This window comes from Portunus trituberculatus, chromosome 40, assembly GCF_017591435.1.
Source record: "Portunus trituberculatus isolate SZX2019 chromosome 40, ASM1759143v1, whole genome shotgun sequence".
Classification (NCBI taxonomy): Eukaryota; Metazoa; Arthropoda; class Malacostraca; order Decapoda; family Portunidae; genus Portunus; species Portunus trituberculatus.
Genome location: NC_059294.1, coordinates 28437812 through 28444901, shown reverse-complemented (window position 1 = coordinate 28444901; position 7090 = coordinate 28437812). Strand labels below are relative to the sequence as shown.

The 7090-nt window shown below is 45.7% G+C and overlaps 1 long non-coding RNA gene across 1 annotated transcript; it reads left to right on the top strand.

Moving 5' to 3' along the window:
- The first annotated feature begins 4632 nt into the window (after nucleotides 1–4632).
- Nucleotides 4633–6756, top strand: LOC123516327. The gene is made up of 2 exons (XR_006678167.1): nucleotides 4633–6190; nucleotides 6483–6756. It is a non-coding gene; the product is annotated as an uncharacterized LOC123516327 (long non-coding RNA).
- Nucleotides 6757–7090: the final 334 nt, after the last annotated feature.

Here is a 7090-nt window from a genome sequence, read left to right as displayed (position 1 = left end):
AATTACGAGAATGAAACTCAGGTAAAAAATCACACCAGGAAAAGCATCAAGCGAGGTGACAGGCGTGGTCCCTCGAGCCTCCGTCAGCAGGTGGCCTCCGCTGGCCCTCCTGATCGTCATTTGTACCTGGAGACGTGCTGCGCCTACTAATTACCTGAACTTTACCGGGAACACTAGAGCAACGCGGAGCAGTAGTGGTGATGGTGATGGTGGTGGTGGTAGAACTGTGGCTGCATTATTCTGCCCTCGCCATGATGGGATGTAATGATGCAGCACATGATGATGGGAGGCGCTGATAGAGGTGGTAATGGTGGTGGTGGTGGTGGTGGTGGTGGTGGTGGTGGTGGTGGTGGTGGTGGTGGTGGTTCTGGTAGTGGTGAGGAAGGAAAGGGTGTTTGTGGGTGTAATTATTGTGGTGGTAGTAGTAGTAGTAGTAGTAGTAGTAGTAGTAGTAGTAGTAGTAGTAGTAGTAGTAGGAGTAGTATAAAAAAGTAAGGGAGGCAGTAGGAGAATGAGGAAAAAAATAAGAAAATAAAGAAAAACTATAAAAGAAACAAAATTTCTGACCATATTGATGACGAGAACGATAATAATGATGATGGTGATATGATGATGATGGTGATATGATGATAATGATGATGATGATGATGATGATAATGGTGACGAAGATAATGATGACTATAATAGCAACATTATCACTATCACCGCCATCAACAACTAACATGACCTGAAACAGAAATACATACTGACACCCAATGACATCACCACCACCACCACCACCACCACCACCACCACCACAGTCATCACCACTACCGTTACGTCCACTTCCTCAGACGAGAGCCAATCACCAGCAGCAGCAACAGCAGCAGTGATGATACCACCTCTAAGATAAGCGACACTCACCAATCACTCACCAGGCCAAGACAGCAAAAAATAGAAGCAACCAAAAATACAAGAGGAGAAAAATAGAAAAGTCACCCTAAAGAAATACTGAAGAACGACCGTGGCCACTGCAAAAGCCGAACTGATGAGGATTTATAGCAAGATTGTATAGCTAACCACCGCTCCTCAATGGCCGGTTACACTCTAATAACTCAATATCACAAGTCCACCGACAACCACCTTAACACCACGACCTGCCTTGTCCCCGCCCCTACCACCACCGCCACCACCTCACGAGCCTGCCGCGCCCGCATCAAGGCAGGTCATGAGTAGGGTGCAAATGCATTTATCCTGCGGGAACCATAACCACTGAGGTACCAAAACTGTGTAAGGATTTATGTCAGCGTGCAGCACCTGGGGAATACACAAGGCTGCAGATGAGGCGCCCGCACCACACCCCCCAGGCTCACTCCTTCACTCGTATCTATCCACAGGTGGCGTAAAGGTGACACCATCGTAGTAATTTCTTTCTAGTGCCAAACAGCGACTTTAACTTAGGAATGTACATGGCTCTTCATGGCTTTTAGACGAGACTTCCACGGTGTTGCCTCTCTGTTCGTCCTTTCTTAAGCTCTCAAACAACCCATGCCGGTGAAGGTAACAGCATTCTGGTAATTTTTCTCCAGTGCCAAACCGCGACTTTAAGTTAGGAATATACAAGGCTCTTCATGACTTTCAGACGAGACTTCCACGCTATTGCCTCTCTGGACGTCCTTCCTTCAGCTCTCATACTCTCCATGCCAGACAAGCCCTTTCCTGCGGTGTTGTATATATTTATTCGGTATGAAGCTCAGAAAGACACCGCACTCTCAGGAATTCACAGATGAGATCATTCGTACTGTCATTAGCATCAATCCACGAGTAATGCCAGCAGTCCATGCAGCTCTCGATTTCTATGTACAGTATTTACCAGCCATTTCACTCAGAGAGACGCCACATCGTCAAGAATTCGCAGATGAGATTCCTGTATCATTCAAACTGCAGTCAACTTATACACCAGTCCACAAGTAACAGCAACCGGTCACGCAGTCCACGATCTTTCCGCTTGCACTGTCTATATTTATCCCTCATTACGCTCGGAAGGACACCACACCGCCAAGAATTCACTGATGGAATTTCCGTATCACTTAGCCTGCTATCAACCTACACCAGTCTAGTAATAACATCTAGCCAGCCACCTCTCTACTAGTACACACAAACATGCAAGCTCAGAAATGCACATCAAGATTCGTAGATGAGCCTCCCGTATCATATCACCCATCCAGCCAATACCAGGTCCGCACCACTACGCCTGCAGCTCCCTCCCGTATCTGAAGCAGAGGTAATCACAGTATCCAGCGGCCCAAGTTTGGCGAGTTGAACTAACGCAGAGATACGTACCGAAGATCTGCTCCTATCATCAAGATCTGGGCCGGATGAGTAAAGGTGGTTCTCGATTATTTGCCATTACCACCAAGATCTATCTGGATACACGAGTGCACAGCAACATTCTCGTATTCTATACAGTCTCAAGCTGATTCCTGCAAGCTACCTCACCTCATCTCTTCTGTATGCTCTTGAACGTGTTTCTCATGCATTGTCACTATTCCATTATGGTATTTTTTTCATCTATTCGTTTGCCTATTCATTTATTTATTTATTAATCTAACCGCTTATTGATTCATCTATATTCGTGATGGATGTAATTGTGTGTATTTCTCCAAACACTTCTAAATATTTTGTTACTTTATATCTTCCTTCGTTTACACTCAAGTTCCTCGTTTCTTATATCTTATGCACCAAAAAACTAGCACGTGTTGCAGTATTTACACGTGATTCAAACTGAACTATAGAGAGAAAAGCGACAAATTCACATGCCAACAACCACATTGAGCTGAACTAAAGTCTACGCATCTTTCTCTCCACTTTGTGCAGCGACAACAGTAACAATGATAAGAGTCGCTTTATTTGAAGTATGCAGTGAAAAATTACAATATACACGCAGGACTGACGTGATAATACTATGCTAATACAAATGAAATATACAATACTGTTATGAGTGTTTATGAATTTACGCGCGCGTGTGTGTGTGTGTGTGTGTGTGTGTGTGTGTGTGTGTGTGTGTGTGTGTGTGTGTGTGTGTGTGTGTGTGTGTGTCTCTGTGTGTGTGTGTGTGTGTGTGTGCGCCCTCAGGTTCGGTATCTAAGCATCTGCACCCTTGACCTCTATCTCTAAAAGGTCGTAGTGGTAATGGTGGTGGTGGTGGTGGTGGTGGTGGTGGTGGTGGTGGTGGTGGTGGTGGTGATGTCAATGATGGTGACAGCAGCGATAGGTGTTGGTGATAGTGAAAGACAGAGATAGTTATGATAATGGTAGAGATTTCCATGGTGGTGATGGTAGTAATAGGTTGTGGTGACTGTGGTGATAATGGTGACGAGGATTTTGATGGTGGTGGCGATGGTGATTGGTGAAAATAACGGTGATAATAGGCCGTGACGATGATGATGATGATGATGATGATGATGATGATGATGATGACAAAAAACATCGATGGATATAAGAAAAAAAAGTACGTATGAAATAAAGTCTTAACTATGACGGTGAAACTCCAACAATGATAGAGAGAACCTACAGACACATACACTGACCCCTTAATGCTTGCCTAACCATATAACAGAGTAACCTAACCCCTTCAGTACCATGACGCGTTTCCATATTCATTCTGCTTACTATATGGTGATTTTATACAGCTTCAGAAACTCATGTTGGGGATTAAAATTGTAAAGACTGGCTATTAATCTTCTGACCTCCATAGACCCTTCCTAAAGTCAATAAAATCGTCTTATCGTACACAAAATTCAGGTAAAAATGCGTTTCAGTATTGAAGGGGTTAGAATAGCCTAGGTCACTCGCCCAAACACACACACACACACACACACACACACACACACACACACACACACACACACACACACACACACACACACACACACCTAAAATTACGTGGCTCTAATACGCCAACAAGTGATGGTAGTGGTAATGATAATGATAGTAGTGGTGGTGGTGGTGGTGGTGGTGGTGGTGGTGGTGGTGGTAGTGGTGGTGGTGTTAATAGCAAAAATCACCAAAGAGACAGGAATACTGATGTGTACTTAGGACTGTGTGTGTGTGTGTGTGTGTGTGTGTGTGTGTGTGACAGGGTGAGTGTTAATGGAATGAGGAACAAGAGGAGTGAAAAGAAATAGTCAAATATGGAAGATGGTGAGAGAGAGAGAGAGAGAGAGAGAGAGAGAGAGAGAGAGAGAGAGAGAGAGAGAGAGAGAGAGAGAGAGAGAGAGAGAGAGAGAGAGAGAGTTGTGACGGGTAAAATGAAAAATGGATATGTGTGGAAAACATTACATGGCAAAGTTTGACAATGCTTTCCACACACACACACACACACACACACACACACACACACACACACACACACACACACACACACAGCCCTTTTTTCATATAATATTTTACTATTTTTTTCTGAATCCACGAGAGAAAAGAATGCACATCAGAAAGAGGAAGGAGATGAAGATCAGAAACCCGAATTAAGGAATAAGAGACGTTTAGCAGACACTATTATATAAGTAAACTAATAATTAATACACTATAACACAAAGTAAAAGTAATAACGGTTAGAGGTTCGAAACGCATGATGCGGAGAACTGAAACGAGAAGAGGTTCGAGCGAGCCGACTCGAGGAGCCAGAACGCCACGTCAGCTGCATTCATGGTGGCAGGGACCACCCTGAAGGTGACGTCATGGCGCGGGGTCACGCAAGGGATAGTGAACAGCCAGGCCTCGTTCGGAGCTCGCCTTCTCCTCAGCGGTATTAGTCAGTGTATCGCTGGGCTCCTTTCCGTCTTGACTCCAGCCTGTACCTTCGATACCTCAAGCTTAGCGCCGTCCTTCTTGTTTGTTGGTGCAGTTACAAGGGGCGGCAGCGTGTAGGACAAGGCAGAAATCTGTTCGTTCTCCATGAAAAGTGAAGCGAGGCATCTACTCTCCCAGTGCAACAAGAGACAGTTTCCTGCAGCATTATGGGGTGGTTCGCTTGACACTTTCGTTCGGATATCCCTACAGAAGCAGCATCATGTAAGTCCATTCAAAGTATGGCATCTACTTAGTGCAACGTGAAAGTTCCTGCAGCAGGATGAGGATTGTTCGCAGGCCACGCTGGTTTGGTTTTCCCTACAGTAGAGGCAGTGCGGAGTATTCGCAGGCCACGCTGGTTTGGTTTTCCTACAGTAGAGGCAGTGCGGAGTATTCGCAGGCCACGCTGGTTTGGTTTTCCCTACAGTAGAGGCAGTGCGGAGTATTCGCAGGCCACGCTGGTTTGGTTTTCCCTACAGTAGAGGCAGTGCGGAGTATTCGCAGGCCACGCTGGTTTGGTTCTCCCTACAGTAGAGGCAGTGGGGAGTATTCGCAGGCCACGTTGGTTTGGTTCTCCCTACAGTAGAGGCAGTGCGGAGTTTTCGCAGGCCACACTGGTTTGGTTCTTCCCACAGTACAGACAGTATCCTAAGTCCAAAATATGGAATTTGATTTCCCAGTGCAGCACAAGACCGTTTCCTACAGCATGTTGTCAATTCACGTTGACTATGAGCGGACCACTTGCCATAGCGCTATACTCAGGCCACACTGGTTTGGTTCTCCCTTCAGTAATGGCAGCGCTATACTCAACTCCCAGGCCACACTGGTTTGGTTCTCCCTTAAGTAGTGGCAGCGCTATACTCAACTCCCAGGCCACACTGGTTTGGTTCTTCCTTCAGTAGTGTCTGCATCGAAGTTGATTCCGAAACACCGAGCACAATGGAGTTTGTCGTCCACCTACCTAAGAAGCGCCGAACACACTAGTGTTCTACCAATGGCAACGTCCTCCGCTGCGCTCCTGTGCCTTGCTCCGCTGGCCTCCACACAGCAGCGGCACGTCACTCAACCGCACGAAACCCCTCCCGTCATGTATGTCAAGCTCCCCGATGCTGCTTGTACGTAACACACTCAATCCCATCTCTCTGGCCTCGGTAAAAGTTTATCCTAGTAGCTTTAAACACCGACAGGCATTCGCTTTGCATCGACTATTCAAGAAGATTACGCCGCCACCCAACACAGCTGTTCATTACTGTTGAACGAGACTGGTGGCCCTCTTGGAAGTTGTGGGAAATATTACTACACGGAGAAATTTGGAACTGCATCTGCTCCTTAATACTCAAAGAATGGCGTACTTCCTCTGGTAAGTTGAATTCGGTGACTCCCTTCTCACACTTAAGGCACCTTGGAAGCATCAGCACCCCCTCTCTCACACTAACGACACCGTAGAAGCATTAGCCCTGTGCCCTCCCTCGTACGAACGACACCTTGGAAGCATTAGCCCCCCCTCTCTCACACTAACGACACCTTGGAAGCACCAGGCGCCCCCCCCTTATCCATCACACTGACGACACCTTATATGCCCTTACAAGAGCGTAATGTTTCCCCATCCGTGGTTGAACTGCTCTCTAACATATTTTCAATGTTTGTTCCAGCTCTGTGAACTGATCCATACGTGGACCAGGAGAACTACTTCCTGCTTCTTTTCCCGGACTGGATGAACTGTCCCGCCACGCCAGCAGCATTCACGCTAGCAGAGACCAGCCCGAAAGTGACGTGGTCATTGTAGAGTCACACGGTGGACATAACATGGCCAGCCTGACCTTGTGGATCTTGGATCTCGCCTTCTCGGCGTCTCTGCTCTGGACGCCTAATGTTTCAGCCCCTCCAACCACCCTGTACTTCTGGCCCATTAAACTGAGCATATTCCGCTGTGTTTATTGCCCTTGCATATCACAATAATCCTTACAATAATTATGAAGATAATAAATCCGTAGTATACTTTGAACACAAACTTGTCTTAATAATCGTTAATAATGCAGGAACTTGCTACAAAAATCATAGATAAGTAATATTAGTGTAATTAATATTAGCAATAATAATAATCTAATACAGTAATAAATAAATATCTTGGTTTCTGTAATACATTAATAACTAATCTAATTTAATGCAGCAACAAAAAAAACGGCAACGAGAAAATATACTCCTGCGGGATGGTAGCAGTGAAATATAAAAATGAATACCTAAAATAAGGATGTCTTGG